This window comes from Temnothorax nylanderi, unplaced genomic scaffold, assembly GCF_030848795.1.
Source record: "Temnothorax nylanderi isolate EJ_2023f unplaced genomic scaffold, tnyl_v1.0 TNYL_tig0383_pilon, whole genome shotgun sequence".
Taxonomy (NCBI): Eukaryota; Metazoa; Arthropoda; class Insecta; order Hymenoptera; family Formicidae; genus Temnothorax; species Temnothorax nylanderi.
In genome coordinates this window covers 94,110-112,102 of record NW_027249445.1, presented here as the reverse complement: position 1 = coordinate 112,102, position 17,993 = coordinate 94,110, and the positions used below count along the sequence as shown (strand labels likewise).

The 17,993-nt window shown below is 30.5% G+C and overlaps 2 long non-coding RNA genes across 2 annotated transcripts; both read right to left on the bottom strand.

The window, feature by feature from the left end:
- Window positions 1-5,840: 5,840 nt before the first annotated feature.
- Window positions 5,841-6,178, bottom strand: LOC139782030 (uncharacterized). Its single transcript, XR_011720771.1, has 2 exons — window positions 6,075-6,178; window positions 5,841-5,994 (listed from the first exon to the last, which is right to left on the bottom strand). It is a non-coding gene; the product is annotated as an uncharacterized lncRNA (long non-coding RNA).
- Window positions 6,179-14,539: 8,361 nt separating this feature from the next.
- Window positions 14,540-15,456, bottom strand: LOC139782028 (uncharacterized). The gene is made up of 2 exons (XR_011720770.1): window positions 14,875-15,456; window positions 14,540-14,705 (listed from the first exon to the last, which is right to left on the bottom strand). It is a non-coding gene; the product is annotated as an uncharacterized lncRNA (long non-coding RNA).
- Window positions 15,457-17,993: the final 2,537 nt, after the last annotated feature.

Below are 17,993 nucleotides of genomic sequence, written 5' to 3'. Positions count from 1 at the left end.
TATTTTCAAAAATATTTTTATAAGATTGCAAATAAATATATTTAATAATATTTGTAAAATCTTTTAGAAATATTACTTCAAAAAATAAAATATGTTTAACCCAATAAGTAATAATTGTGTTTCATGTTTGAAAGATTTTTTTAATATCTGTAAAGTATAGGTACATCTTTTTTTTATATATTTGAAAAATATACATATCTATCTTGTGAATGTCATGATTTTGCTTCGCCAGAGACCTGCTTATATTAGCCCTCAACTGAAATTTACTTACGAGTTAGTCTTACCATTATGCGCCGCCTAGCAGCGTCGTTCCAAACTAGCACGGAAAGATGCGCTATCATGCATCTTTTAATTAAGAATATTTCATAATATTTCAAAAATATTTGAAAAAAGATTTTAGAACCAATAATAGATTTAAAATATTTTTAAATATTTTGGAACAAGATTATAAAACAATAAATATGTTGATTTAAATTAATATTTCAAAAATATATTTCAAATATTTAAGAAAATATTTCCTGGGTGATAAAGAAGAACATTTTTATAAATATTTTTAAAAGATTCTCAAAATATTCTTAAAAATGTTATCACAAAAGGTTTTTTAACTTTTTTAAAATATTCCTAAAACCATTTTAAAATATTTCTTGCAATATTTTTATAGAAATATTCAAAAATATTTTTTGAAAACATTTTGTGCTGTATGGGTATATATTTTGTATATTATATAATATGTGGAAACAGAGATTTTATATTATGAATTATTCCAGAAGAAGATTGTAGAGAAGCTTGGTTAATAGAAAGAGATCGTACGTGCAAGCAGATAAAGAATTTAGATCAGCAGTGCTTTTTGATGACAGAAGTTTGATAAGCAGTCTTTGGCGTTATTCACCAGGATCAAGTTTACCATAAGCTTTTAATTAGCGTCGCAATAATCAACTTCCGTGGTTTCTTAGCTGCTGGATATGATCGCAGTATAACCGTATATTTACACTTTCCTTTTTCTACGATTGCAAGAGCTTACGGGACTGTATCGGGAACCAATATAGTTTTTACCTATAAGCATTGCGATATCAGGCGATGTGTATATACTTCCGTGATTGTCTCGTGAAACACATCCGCGCCAGAAGGGACACTTTATAGCTTTCGCAACACACACACACAACAATTTCACGTGTCTTCGTTTAAGGCAAATCGATCCGTTACTTACCCTGAGAAACTCGTTCCTTTTTCATTTTATTCGTGTGCCTTTGCTTCGTACACCGCATGACATATGCGGCATAACGATAGGAATATATAAATGCAAATTACACAATCATAATAAAGATATGAATTAAATAATATAGTAGTGATATAAAATGTACACTGAGAAAAAAAATTTGTTAATCCCAAGAAATATTTAGTCCGATGCGTTCAACTAAACATTTTACTTAATTAACTAAACATTAGTTGAATTAATTAATTCTTGATTAAAGGAACTAAATAAATTGTTGAAAAAACTAATGTTTAGTTAAGTAACTAAAATGTTTAGTTGAACGTATCGGACTAAATATTTCTTGGGATTGACAATTTTTTTTCTCAGTGTAGTGGTATAAAATAATACATAACACACCGCATCAAGAGCAAACGTTTATTTCGATAAAACAGTTGAACAGTTAATATTGTTTTAATATATATTTCATACTGCAATAGTAATAAATCAGAAAACATCATTTTGTATTTTACTAAAATTAATTGTGCAAAAACGCTAAATATATTCCGATTATTTAGGGTGAGATTTTTGAGACCGCGAGAAGAGATACATGGTTTAATCGCTTGTCACAAATTACTCTCGAATATAAACATAAACATAAACAAACATATACAAATTTATCTTTTAATAATAGCTTCTCTATACATTTAGCAAAAAATGTTGTGTCAAACATTGCAAAATAAATAAATTATGTAATAAATCATATAATAAATAAATTATGTAAAAAAATTACTTGAATTTTATAATAAATAATGTGTACATTGATAAACGTACAGACGAATATATTGTGCGTTTCATAGAACTGTATGTATAATATATATAAATTCGGTGATTATCGTTTATTGTAATTCTCCACTATTATTATGTGTTTTATGTATGTACACGCATGTATACCTATATACATATACGCTCGTATACACCAAGCGTAAGTGCATTTACACGCAACGAATCTATGTATGTCTTGTAATTTACACAATTTCCGATTACCAACCCACAATCTCGATAACAAGATACTCCAAGTACCTCCTTTTCCTGTCTTCTACCGCGCCGCGATTTAATTTTTTAATTTAACATCACAACGATGTAGCGCGTTTGCAAGATTATTGCGAGTATTAAAGTTACATGTCGAGGTGCGAAACAATGCCTCCAATTTTACGATATCGTACGGTATTGCGGTGATTAGTCATACTGTCAATCTATTAACATATACACATTAAGAAATATTTAATATATATATTTTATAGAAAGAAAGGTTTTAAAGAAATATCAACATATTTATGTTAACAAATGTTTATCAATTTTTTTTTAAATTTTACTCTTTACTTGTTTTAGAGAGTTTAGAATTAAAACAATGATTTTTGACACTTTTTTGGAAAAATAATTGGAAAAATTAAGATGGTCGTCTATCAGATTAATGTTACTCTAAACAATGAAAGAATCATGTTATTTAAGATTGTGATTACACCATCTCGTCAAGCTAATCAGTCAAAAAAGTTATTGCTATTATATTATATTAATGCTACAATATTATCCTAATACTATCTAATTTGTAGCATTTATAGTTTTGTAACATTTCACGAATGTTATGAATTTGTCAATATTAAATATTTTTATAATTAAAGTTTACATATAAATTTAAGTTTACAATAAAATTTTGAGTTATTTAATTACAGCCCAAGTTCTTAAATTCTTGCAGTTTTATTTTTCATAATTAGAAAAGCTATTATATTGCTTATATTTTTATAAATTATAAAATATTTGTTATATAGCACTTTGATATCCGTATATACGATTCAAAATGATCGTATTGCTGATTCAGCTAATATACGTAGTTTTTCAAATATGGACGTGTCTATTGTATCGCTCATATGATTCATATTATCATATTGGAAATAAAAATTATATACGTTTATGTTTCATTCTGAGTCTAAAGAAAAGACGTATTGTAATATCATATAACTTAGGTACTATCTAGCGAAACCACTGCCAAGGGAACGGGCTTGGAAAAATTAGCGGGGAAAGAAGACCCTGTTGAGCTTGACTGTAGTCTGGCACTGTAAGGAGACATGAGAGGTGTAGCATAAGTGGGAGATGGCAACATCGCAGGTGAAATACCACTACTTTCATCGTTTCCTTACTTACTCGGTTAGGCGGAGCGCGTGCCCCGAGGGCTTCGTGCCCCGGCGGTCACGGTGTTCTAGAGCCAAGCGTGTCAGAGTGCCTCGTCATCTAATTAGTGACGCGCATGAATGGATTAACGAGATTCCCACTGTCCCTATCTACTATCTAGCGAAACCACTGCCAAGGGAACGGGCTTGGAAAAATTAGCGGGGAAAGGTACTATTTTGCTTGTCAATATCATATAACTTAAATACTATTGATATCTGGATCAATCATTACTTAGCAATTTATCGTGAATCGATACAAGTTAGCCAAGTTTGATAATTGCAGCAATCTCATTTTTTCTGCAAATATACGTTGTTTTCTTGTTCGAACAGATCGTTATGCTTGCTAACTGATTGCGTGTTACAATAAAACACTCAAATATTAACTCTTCATTGCTCTAGTGTTAGGCGAGCGCTAACGTCACATCTTATCGTGCGTTCGCGTAAAAGAGTCACAACGGTCTCGCGCTGTGCGTGTACTTGGCGCGAGACACTACCGTGTCTCTTGATTTCTATAATTACATATAAGATATGGCACAAAAGTTAACTCTGAAACGTTTTTATTTATGACTTTTTATTTATAATCTTTTAGATTATATGTGTATATAAGGTTATTTTCCAAAATTTCTTTAATACAATTTTTAGATTAGATTTTGAAAGTGCTAACATGTGATATATCTAAATGCAGCGCTCAAGAGCAAATACGTAGAGTACTGTCGACGCAACTCGCGCTGTTGTCAAATCTAAGGTTTACTGTGGCAAATCGATGTACCAGTCGATATTTCATCCTCTTGTTACAATACTGTACTTGGGGAGGGGTCTATTTTCAACGTCTATTAAACTCTAATCGATCGTTAACTTTTCAGAATAGCCAATTTTTATTGATTATTCTGAAAAGTTAATGGTCGGTTAAAGTTTAACAGACTTTGGAAATAGTAGCCTTTGATTGAGAAACCTACGTGACATACTAATACAGTGACAAACATACCACGGCACTAACAGGAGAGTACTGACGTTCGTTTGTTGAACGACAGCAATGGAGGGTTAACAACATTAACATTTAATAATTATTTGGATTTTAATAAATTATTTGAAGCAATTATGAAGATATTGGCATTAAATTATTCTCGATTTTGGTAATGATGGACGCTAGTCACTAACATCTGTATGTAAAATAAAATTTTAATTTAAATTCTTAAAAGCTATAAGAGTTAATAAAATTTTGTCTTCTGAAACGTGTTATCAATTAACAATTTAATATTATGCAGTATTTCAAAAGTATTGTATAATTTTTATATAGAACACGTTTATTGTTTGTGTTAACGATTCTTTGTTGAATTTACAGTTTAGTTTCTTCTTGATAAATAAAGTTTTCCTTAAATGCCATTAATTCTTCTGTATAATATAGTTAACTCTTATCTATAATATATAGTATAATCGTTATGACTTTTCTGTATTCAACACGAAATATTTCGAGCATAAAACTTTTTTACAATAGTAACGACGTTAAGCCTGCAACTCTGTCCACCACGCACTTTCTCAACTGACTTTGCTTTCCCGACCAAAGCCAAGTTCATGAAAACTGGATTCTGTGTATATAATTAAAGCGAATAGCCCTCAACAAGTTTGCAACCACAAATTAAAATGGTTTGTAAAAGAAGAAAAATAGAGAAATATAAATATAAAATATCTATGTGGTTACGATGCAATAAAAATTCTTAAATGCTATTTTTCTTATAGAATATATATGATGTATTATATTAAAGTAGGCATATATTATTTAATTTTATTAAAAATTTAATTTTATTAAGAATATGGAAAAAAAATATATTTTAAAGAATATTTGATTGTGTGAAGAATATGTGAACTAAATTTTGAAAAAAATTCATAAAAAGTTAACTATTACTTTTATTATATTATTTAAATTATATTATTATATATATATTTATTCAGAAAAACGAAAAAATGAGAATGTCTATAATGTCTTTTGAAAATTATTATCGTTTTTTGTTACTAATCTTTGCATATTATTTTCTATATTAGTTTCTATTAATACAGTTTAATTAATACATTTAAAACAGTGAATTATTAGCAAATTATTATGTAGCAAAAAAACAATAATTTTATAGAATTTTTAATAGTCTAAAACGAGGCGTTTGAGACATTGTTCATATGAACTTTTCTTCATAAAATGATTTCAAAAATTAACTTCTGAAGTATTGGACAGTACTAAAAAACACCTTATGTACGTGTGTATAATGATCAGTTATAGAAAAAGTTTGCAAGTTATCCCTCAAAATACAAATATAAAATATCTGACGCTTATTATGTAAGCAACTATTATTTGCGATAGCTAAATTAAATATTATAAACAATGGGGTAAATTATTGAATCCGCCAGTGTGTAGATAACAATAAAATTCAGAGTTGAGCGACCCAACTGGCCAATTTCCATTTATTAAACTCACGACGTTTCGACCATCATTTGGTCCTTCTCAAATGAGATGTTATACATAATTACGCAACAATAAATCATGCATCGCAAGATGTTGTGTCCAAGCTACATCGTGCGAACGCCACGCTAGAAACGAATATGTCGGTATAAATATATGTAGAATATAAAAGTGGAAGACAAATCGAAGATAAATCGTAAAAACTTACAAATAAGGTGCGTCAATAAAATAAAATAATAAACTCATGAAAGTCGCAATGTAAAATTTGAAGAAAATTACACAGCCCATTTTCTCCACTAGCTCCGTTCCGTGCCAAGTTCAAAGTCACAATGATACGCATTGTACATACACAATGACAAATTACAGTAAGACGTGTTCCGAAAGTACCACATGGCAAACCAAATCATAAACTAAATAAAAGCGTTCTAAAATGCTACAATAACAGACCGAACTCATTACAAGTTATACTGCCTCAATAACCCGATCATATATCACAGGCAAATTCTCCGTATCTTTCTGGAGGTTGACAGTGTATTTGTTCTTCTTGATGAAAAACATTTCAGAGATCTCTCTTTTTTTTAAATGTTTCTCCTTGTGTAAAATTTTTGGATTGGGCCAATCGAAATCGTGGTTTTGGGTGAGCCGATGTTTAGTTACCACAGAATGATTATTAACGTGCTTTTTAACGTCGCTTCGATGTTCCTTTATGCGTGTCTCTAAATGTCTCTTCGTTTGTCCAATGTAACAAAAATCACAATTTACACAATCTATCTCATATACTAGTTCGGTTTGTTTGGAAGTCGGTAATTTGTCCTTCCCTTTCTTAATTACACAATCCAGTTTCTTTGGAATCGTTAAAAGTGTCTTGAATTTGACACCCCTCATTGTACGTTCAATATTCGCGCTGAGGCCTTCAACATACGGTATCGTTACAGAATTGACAGGATCTCTGCGCACTTGCGTGTCTGCACTCGCATCAGTCGGGTTATTCGATCTTTTCATTAACTCACCATGTCGGACATTAATGTACTTATTGACGACATCAATCGGAAAACAGTTGTTTAAGAGTATCTCTCTAATTGTTGAGATATTATTAGAGTGAAACCGAGTATTAGAGAGTAAAACAGCCCTATCCACTAAATTCCGTATAATGTTGACTTTATATCTGAAAGGGTGATTCGAGAAATAATTAATGTAGCGTCCCGAGAACGTTGGTTTCCGGTACCAATTAGTTATTAATGCATTCTTTTCTCGAATCACAGTGGTGTCAAGGAAGTTTAATGCACCATTTGTTTCAATTTCATAAGTGAATTTAAGTCTTGTGTGATAACTGTTAAATGTCTCAAGTAGCTCGTCCATTTTTGACTTAGGGACTACCGCGAAAATTTCATCAACGTATCTACGATAGAAAGATACAATGAAACTCAGCGACTGCAGACAATGTGTTTCCAGATCCTCCATAACTAAATCTGCGAGAATCGGGGAGAGGGGAGAACCCATCGGGCTACCGAAAATTTGCTCGTAAAATTGTCCGTCAAAACAGAAACTGGTAGAGCTTAGGATAAGATCTATCGCATGTGTGAACTGAGGAAGACTGAGTTTAGTATTCTCAGCAATATAATTCCATCGTTTTTCTATGGCTTTGATGCCCAAGTCTTTAGGGATGTTAGTAAAAAGCGCAGTCCCATCTAAAGAAACCAATATATCATCGTCCTCAATTCTCACACCGCGTATCATTTCAACGAAAGACCAACTATCCTTTACATGTGAAAGAGGTTTAGGTACAGTTTGGTCAAGAGTATCGTGTAGTAATCTGGCTAGCCGTTCTTATGTACTTTCGGCAGCCCATAACAGCGAGGGAAGTTCCCGTTGGTGCAGTTAAGTCGTTTATATCCCTTTTCACTGATGATATCTTTGTTATACCAAGATTTAATTAGATCCTTGATAGTTGTAGTTATTTTATTTATCGGATTCTTGTTTAACTTTTTATATGTAGAACTGTCACTGAGCAATTCGGTCATTTGATTAAGATACGTGTTCTTATCCATAATTACAGTAACCTGGCCTTTGTCTGCTTTAGTTACAAAGATATCATCATTCTCCCGGAGAAACTTTGCGCAATATTTAAATTCCTGCGAGATATATGTGTCAATATATTTGATGTGTTTATCATTACTCAAAAATTTATAAAGTGAATTGGCTATACGGGTACGAGCTTCTTCCAACAGACCTTCGTCAATTTTCTGGACATTACATTCAAAATTCTTGATTATGTCTACAGTCGTCCGTACGCGGTCTGTTTTATCCTTCGGGTTAATAGGAAGAGCGAATCTATCGCCTAAACTAAGAAATTTAAGGATTCTGTCCGGAATATGTTTCTTACTAGTGTTAACTATCCATTTGTTGTAGTCAAAATTTATAAAAGAATTATAAAGAGGAATCTGTGTAGTCATAATCAAGTTAAATTTATTAATGAGTCTTGTTTTAACCATCTTTTTGTGTCTGTGTATAAAATTACTGTTGTAATTGAAAAAATCAGTTATTACGTCATGTGGTAAGCTATCACGTAGCCCATTCTCAATCTCTATAACTTTAGCACATAAAAAACTTAAATGACAATTCGTGTCACTGATTTCAAAATTAAGAAGTTTTTTCTGTACAACCTTCTTAAAACGTTCAAACTCGTGATTGATGCTGTTGCTGTGGAATTCGATGTTAAGTCGGAGGCGGCAAATGTGTGGAGGTAATACGTCGTATCTCCTACATCGAAGCATGAAAGTAAGTTGTTGGCTTGCTGCGTTAATTTTCCGTTTGGTATCAATCCAAGACTTCAAAAGGACTGTAGTTTTCACTCCAAACCGTCTTGTGATGTTATTGAAATATCCTCTAGTACCGTGAAACACCATATTTTTGGTCCAAGGTGTGGAATATGGAAATGGAAATTGGCCAGTTGGGTCGCTCAACTCTGAATTTTATTGTTAAATATTATAATCAAAATTGATTAAAAACTCATATCAAAATTGTTTCATTTGATTATTGATAAGAATAATTTTCCCACATGACTCGGGACTTGTTCAGCTTAACTTTGTCCTCTCGAAGATAATGATTAGTGCGTTATAAAGATGAAAGCTATTAGCATAAATAAAAGCTATTACTTATGTTAAATCTTTTTATGCTACTATCATCATATTTATCTCTGTCTCTCTCTTTCTCTCTCTTTTCTTTGGAAACTACATATACAGAGTGTCCCATTTTAATGTACTCACCCTAAAAACTTTTTTTATTTTTGATTGTATAGAAAAAATTGCTTCAGTCAAAAGTTGTTTGATTTGAAAGGGGGCACATGATTCCGATGTGAGTCATGTTGTAGATGTCGTCGTTTTCAAGAAATTTTAAAGGCGACTAATTTCTTAAATAGAACTTGATTTTTTCCTCGAGATAAAAGTTATAGATTTTATCGAGATGATTTTAAAACACTATAACAAAGCTCTCTTTCATTAAGAATTTCTTGAGATATTTTAAATTTTGTGTCGTAATATTTTTTATTTAAAATATGAAATATTTCGTAAAATATTTGTGATTCGATGACTTTACGTTTATACTTTTATACGTATAATAATGAAAGAAATCGATTGTTGTAAAAAAAAAACGGAAAAAATTAGTATAAAAAATTCGATTACATTTTGTAAACGCATTCAATTTTGCAAAATTGCAAATGTAAAAATTAATATTATTATTCGATTTCTTTCATTATTCTATGTATAAAAGTATCGAGGTAGAGTCATCGAAAAGTGAATACTTTACGAGATATTTCATATTTTATATTAAAAGTATTACGACAAAATTTAAAATATTTCAGGAAATTCTTAAAGAAAGAGAGCTTTATTATGGGGTTTTGAAAACGTCTCGACGAGATCTACAACTTTTATTTTAAGGAGAAAGTCAAGTTTTATTTAAGAAATTAGTCGCCTCTAAAATTTCTTGAAAATGACGACATTTGCGACATGACTCATATCGGAATCATGTATCCCCCTTCAAACCAAACAACTTTTACCTGAAGTATTTTTTTCTATAATCAAAAATAAAAATGTTTTTGGGGTGGGTACATTAAAATGGGACACCCTATGTATATGCAAATTAACAATATTAAAATGTTTAATGGTTTAGAGAATCTGAAGTTATAGGAAGTTGTTGCGAATGCAGAAATAGTCTGATGCTTGGCAACGACCTTGCCTTCTGAACGAATGTCTTCGTCAGCTTGTATTATCCTGTGGCATCTTGTTTACATCTCGACAGTAAATCCACTTCTTCCCCCTTCCCTTCTCCTTCCTTCTGTACTTTTCCTCTCTCTCTTTCCCTCTTCCCTTCCACTCTCTCTCTCTCACTTCCTCTCTTTTTGTATTTGTGTAGACTTATTACTGCGATGATAGCTCGTTTCGCTCCATGCACACAGCTGCATCATGTAAAATTCCTTTCCCTCATTTTTTTATTTTGAACATGATGGCTACGTCATGTATTTGTATCTAATGCTTGCAATTATATCGCCTGGAAAACTTCTTTTTACATGAATGAAATAGGCATTTCTGCTTTTACGAGTTACGTTAATCTGGAAATTATCACATAATATTGAGAACAACAGAAATAATTAATAGAAATAAAATTGTTTGTTTCGCCAATAATGATTAAACTAGAAAAGTTTATTATTCTCGACTACAGTTGGCAATACGTATATTGAAACGTTACGACGTTTCGACCCTTAAGATTGGGTCCTTCTCAAGCAATCTAAATAACAAACAATTCAGTGTAACAATAATTTGGTCGACGAGATAAAAATTAATAGTCAAGAAAAAATATTATAAAAGCGATACCTGGTAAATTAATTTTTGTCACAAACTTAAACATCTGTATTTACGAAGATTTTACCCGAAATAGTCATAAAACTAATCGCTGGAAGAACAATAGTCAATAAGCAATGTAAACAAAAAAAAAGAAAAAGTATGCAGTTCAAGAAAAGCAAAGATACTTTACATGTATAAGTCAGTGACAGTAGAGAATGCGTTTTATAAGGAGAGTGTGACCGCCGTGATGAAATGCTGTCGTTAATGCCCACAAGAATTTCGGAGCAAGAAATAATTAATTTATAATCATTACTAATTGCTTGTTTACCCATTGCAGAACCTAAATTACTAAAAGGATGGTTACTATTATAACATCGAATATATCAATGCTTGATTTTATGCTGTTACTAAAGTCAGTATAATATTCAGTGAAAATAAATTACAAAAAATGGTAGGTGTACACACATGCGCACACGCATACACGCACGCATCATTCCATAAACATAAACTAATACATAATTGTTTTAAGATTAGAGATTTTTAACGACAATTTGAAATTGCTTGTTCCTTATTAAAATATTGATGATAAAGGCCAAAAATATCATTTTCTGTAAGTTTAAACATTAAAAAATAACGAAATAGAAATATTCATGACAATTTGAGATGCTGCTATATAGTAAAGACGTCTATAAAACACCGTCAGAAGTGTTAGCTGAATTAAATATATTAAATATATGTATTTAATATATTAAATTAAATATATTAAATTATATATTAAATATATTAAATTATATATTAAATATATTAAATTAAATATATGTTAATACTCTTTATATATTTCTTAAAAATATATTTTTCATGGAGAATGTAACATCAGCAATTTCTTTTTGTAGGAAATAGTATGCGACAACTTATGAACACGTACATACTTTACAATTTGAAAATATATATTAGTAATCATAGCAAAATTATAAGAAAATAGAGAAAAAGAACTGACTGGCTCATTCCAACAAAAATGCTTAAATATCATTAAACTAAAGATACAAAAATAGCAACATACACATTATTACAAATAAATCAAATGTTTTGTCTGACTTATGTTAAAAAATAGAAAAATGTTATTATTTAACAGCCGAAGCCAGAACTTAATGACAAATTTTACAAGTTATGCTTAAAACTATGGATTATATAATATTCTAAGTCATACACTCTCATTAACATTAAATCAATAAGGCTGTAGAAACGTGAAGTTTTAATAACTCTGAGGCGATTCTACACCAAAATCAGTTAATTTTAACCTCAGTTTAAATTATATATCTTTGTCCTTTTAGATAAGTTCATGAAAAAGATGGATATAATTTAAATCAAGATTAAAGTTAACCGATGTTAATGTGTACATAATTGCCAACAAAAAGAATAAAGATTAATAATTCTTAAACATATAATCAGTTATAGAGTGATATAGACTTTAACAGATAGTAGTATAGCTTCACATATATTATTATATATAGATTAAAATTTCTTCTTTGGACACAAATAAAAAAGTTAATTCTAGATATATTCTAGATATGAGACAACATAAGCAACAGCAACATAAAATTTTAAAATTAAAATAATAAAATAAAATTTGATAACCAAAATAAAACTAAATGTTTGTTTTGGAAACTTATTAATACAGCACAAAGACTACTAAGATTTTTTTTCTAGAGAGAGTGAGCTTGATCGAGATATCTCTTTGGATCTGTGACATTTCTTGGGAGAGCGACGTCTTAAGTTAGAGTTCCCTTTCAATCTTTGGCTTCTCGAAGAGCAATGGCTTGATACAGAAGATTCTTCATCTTGTGATATGTGACTTTTGTTGGAAAAAGGAGAGTTTCTGTGTTTATGACTTGTAGATCTCTGTGAATAAGAGCCATCTTCCTGTTTGCGCCATGCAGCATTTATTAGCCACTGGCTAACTAGCCAGTAGATGTTTAGTAGAATCAGCAACTGCTGATTCTACTAAAGTTAGATTAAATTTTTCTTCTTTTGACACAAATGCACCTGAAAAAGTATAATATTCAAAGTATGAAATGCAACAGTAAAATAAAATTTTGAAAATTTCACATTTTTCTGACCAATTATTATAAAAAATCAGTTTATGCTAAATAAAAATAAAAATTAATAATAAATAGCAGATTACCTTCAATTACAAAATAAAGTTTCAAACTTCGAAAAGCCTTTTTATTAGTACCAGATCCTTTAAAACTAAACTGTTTAGCCAAAGAATTAGTCACAACATTCCTCAGAATTTTAAAGGTTGAAGCTTTAACCTTTTCCAGATTCACGTACCGTGACATGTAAGCACACTGCAACACATAATTTTTGAAGCATCCAGACAACATTACGTCTAAAATTGGAACATAATATAAGACATTTTTAAGACATTATATCATAAAATGTTTTAAAAACGTCTTATATAGATGTTTTATGTCCCGTTTTAAACGTAATATTGCTTGGAATTTTACAACCAAATTCATAGAATGACTAAAAAATAAAAAAACAAAATTATTATTAGAAAGTGATCATATAATAGAATATATAAAATGTTCAAATAATTCTTTCAGAGAGTCGCTAGTAGTAAATTAAAATACATCTTTAATTCGAATAAAACTAGCAATTTTATTGAATTAAGTACACAACGTTTCGACCATTATTTTTTGGTCCTTATCAAGTGAGTCTATATAAACAAAAAAAGAGAAAAAAGACAATATAAATTAAATATTACATGGATAACTAAAGTAGAGGATAAAAAAATTTATAAGTTTTCGAACATACTTGCATACCCAGATAGCCAAATCTGTTCGAACAAATAATGCCAAATACTTGCTACAAATTTTGGTTTCAGAAATGGTACAAATTTGCATCAAAATTTGTTTTATCAAATGTTGTCGACAAACTGCTAGCAAATACGTATCAAAACATGCGTACACAATTGACGCCAAATTGATACCAAATATCGAGCAAAGCTTAGTAGTACCTGATAACAAATTGGCACCAAATTGCTGTTAAAGTTTGTTGACTAAACCTAACGCCAAATTGATGCCAAATATTGAGCAAATTTTGGTAACAAAACTTAAGAACAAATTGACGCCAAATACCAAGCGATGTTTAGGGCGTTTCATTCAGATGGCGCGACACGTGAGTCGCCACTTTCAACGCGCCCCCACCTCCTTCCTCGCTCTTGTTCAGTGTCATGGCCGCTCTTGCTGCGTTTCTTCGGACGAGACGAGTACGTTTTCCTTCTTTCGTAACTGATTGAGCTAAGCGGCACGTATTCTGGAGACCAACCGAGCGAGATTCGACTTCCCAAGGAGAGCTCACCGCCAGGAAAAGGAGAGCTTGAGGGAGGATTGAGGCGAGGAGTCCGGTCCAGCGAGCAGGGCCCTTCCGATATTCTCATTTGGGACGCCATATTGGAAGATCGACATTGATCGTGGTAGTACAAGGGGCTCTGCAAGGTTAATTCTCGTCTTAAGATCTGGAATTGCTCTCATTCTTGTGGCTCTGGTTTATATTCTAGCCCTAGAATTGATCTCGTAGACAAAAGCAGAGGCCCCCCTCTCTTTTCTTTTCTTTTTTTTATTTTCTTTTCTTACTTTGATTTCAATCAGTAATCCAGACTCCTTAATTCCGCCCTGTAAGATCTGGTTAATTCTCGTCTTGAGATCTTGGAATTGCTCTCATTCTTGTGGGTTTGGTTTATATTCTAGCCCTAATGTAATTTTAATATATGCATTACAATTTTACACTGTCAAATAATAAATAATATCGTTTGATAATAATAACAACAGTATAGATAATAGTAACAATTTTATTACTTGACTTATTTCATTCTATTTTTGACAACTCGTATATACATTAATTGTGGCTAAGGTCTATACTATGTCATAGTGTAGATCTTAGCTACATTTCTGGCAAGTCAGTCCAAAGTATGCGGCTTTGTTCTCTATCCTTTTTATCTGTAGCAATTTGATTTCTTTTTATTTTTTAATTATTTTTTATGTATTATCTCTTATGTATCAGGTTTCTGAAGAAGACTAAGTATATAAAGTCGAAACGTAAAACGTTAATTGTATTTAAAATTTGTTTAATTAAACGAGATTTTGTTTTTAAATTTAAATTGATGACCTTTTTATAACTCGAGAAAATCAGCCAGCCTTCCATCCTATAAGTTTATTTTGTACTGTTAGTTTAATTAATTTAGTTATATTTTTTTCCATTAACATTCCATTTGTTATAGTGATTGTGCAGTAGAAAATCTGAAAAAATAAATGTTTTTAAAGAGTAAAGATAGTATATATTTTGAAATCTATGTATTTTATGTAAACATAACATTTAAATTTATTTGCAGTTTATTTTAGAACATGCCAAAAAACACCGTTTCATAAGCTTTCTAAGAAAGTTAAAAGGCAGAAAGTGAATGTTGAAGTTGTAGAAGAACTCAATTCAACAGATTCTTTAATTGAATTCGATCAGTCGCATATTCAGCAAGCACATGCTTCCGTTAAAAGCCAAAGTTCCGTAATACCAGATTTTCTTCATAATCAAAAAGAATCTGAACTTTCTCATTATTCTTAACTTTTTCATCATTCTGAACTTTCTCACCATTCTGAATTTTCTAATAATTCTGATCATTTTGAGTACTCTGAACACTTTGATTTCGAAAATAACGATAATTATAGAGATATATTTAACATTAACAGACACACCGGCAACAATAACGAGGCTCATTCAGATGACAACGATGATAATTCTGAAAACTGCGAGAATAGTGATGAGAATAAAAAATATTCGAAATGTTTCGTGAAAATAAGAGTTATAAAGAAGAGTTATAAGAGTATAAAGAGTTATACTCTTATAGTCTTAAAGAAGAGTTATAAGAGTATAAAGAATATGTAATATTATGTAATAAAATGTTTCATTCTACTTGCCGTTTGAATCTGATTAAGGCAAAATTGTAATATTAGTTTGAAATAGAAACAATTTAAAACAATTTAAAATACAAGGGAAATGCTTTAGTTTTATAACTATTATAATCTTGCAATATTAAAAATTTTACATATTCTTTCTTTGATTAAAATATTTCTCAAAATAATCTTGGAACTGTTGATGAAATATCGTGTATTTTTTTATCTGTAAAAGTTTAAAGTTTTGTTTGAATAGTTTAAAAGTTTTGTTTAAACGGTTTAAAAGTTTTGTTTGAACAGTTTTTTTCTGCTGTATATTAATTTCTATTACATCAAACACTACAAAATTCACTTCGGTTGCTTGCACCTAAATGATGTATATTATTCTTTTGTTATTTCTTTCTGACAACAGTACTGCATTATTCCATCGTAATCGACGAACTATGCACATTGTGAACATTTGTTTATTTCAATTTTGCATTCTTGCAAATAATAAATCGTGTTTCAAGTTTGAACTAGTTGTTTAAATATGCACGGTAGTTATTATTGTATGATTAAAGAAAGGAAAGTTAGTAGTATTAGGCTTATAAGAATATTGTTTTAGATGCATTTTCATAGAAATTATACTCGTGTTTTCAGTAAGATTCTATAAATCCTTCTTATACCGGCCAATGCATTATCTGCGCACGGAGTATGTGTTTCAGGCATTATATAAGATTCTCGAGTGTTTACAAATATTGTATGTGCTGTTGACAAAGTTAAATGTTTGCATATGTCAGTAAATTCACATTGTATAACATTTACTGTAATTAATATATAATTAATTATTTTATTGCCACCGTTAGATTTTATAAATGTCTTATAATGTTTTATAAATATAAAGATTTCTTTTAACATATGTATAAAATAATTTATTGTAAATCAATAACAAATTATATGCTTTTTTATAATTTAATGCTTTTAATTTTTCCTAAAAAAAAAAATATTAGTATTTATTAATGGCTACGTAACAAGGCTTGCTGCAATTTGGCGTCAAGCTGTGTCATCAAGATTTGCTCGGTATTTGGTGTCAATTTGGCGTCAAGTTCTTTCGTCAAGGTTTGCTCGCAATTTGGCACAAATTTGCTGTCGAGCTTTTGTTGGCAAGCCTTGTTCACAATATGGCGCAAATTTGCCGTTGAACTTTTGCTGCCCTGTTTTGCTCGATATTTGGCGTCAATTTGGTGTCAAGTCATGTACACAAGCTTTGCTAGCAAAACACAAGCGTATTGCAGACACAGATCGCACCGAATTTGTCGACAAGTTTTGCGCGTATTTGGTGTCAATTTGGTTACAATTTGCTGACAAATTGTTTACTGGGTATACGCTGTGAGAAATTAGGGATTCGTCACATTTTTAAAAAACCGTGAGATTAAAACAATCTGGTCGACGTGTAGGCAGAGAGAGAACGTCTTGTCAAGTAAACAGTTAAAACACTTATACGACCTTTATTATTTTGTCATAGATATTCGTTAAATTTTCTGTGTCCTTATGTAAATTGATCGTATTGTTGTGTTTCTTTATAAGAAACATTTCAGCGATCTCTCTCTTTCTCACGTGTTTTTCGTTGTGTACAATGCTAGGAGATTTCCAATTAAAATCGTGTCCGAATTCGCATTTGTGTTTGCTAATGACTGAATGGCACGAAGTATGTAGCCTAATGTTATTACAATGTTCTTTAATACGAGTACGCAAATGTCTTATTTTTGTTTGGCCGATGTAGGTTGCCGTGCAATCATTGCAATCAATTTTATAAACTACATTAGTTCGTGAGTCAATAGGTATTTTAGTCGAATTAAAGATTATTGTATTAGAATACATAAATTTGCAAAAATAAAAAAGATTTAATAAGTCAAAAGTTTTTGACAAATGTATACAATGAAAAGTATTATTAAACTCTAAAAAAATTAATTAAATTAAATTCTAAAGATTTTATTTATTTATTATGTTGAGAAAGATCCAAAAAAGCTTAAAATATTCAAGTTATTTACTTTGCGTCGAAATTTTAATGCATTATATTATAATTAAAATAAAAGTACGCGTTCAAAGTTTTACGCTAGCTTGCAAATGCCATTTTTCTAATTTATTTATTTTTATTTTTAACAAGTCTCTACAATTATCGCCAATTAATTTTATTTTAAACATTGTAAATATGCATACTCACAGTGGCAGACAGATTGTTTTCTTCAGACAGAAACTGCTCCATTTTTGCCAATTCTCTCTCAGTCTTTATGGGAAGAGAAGGAAGTTTGCTTGGTCTCTTTACTACTTTCTCAGTAGGCATTATGAATCGATTGAGTC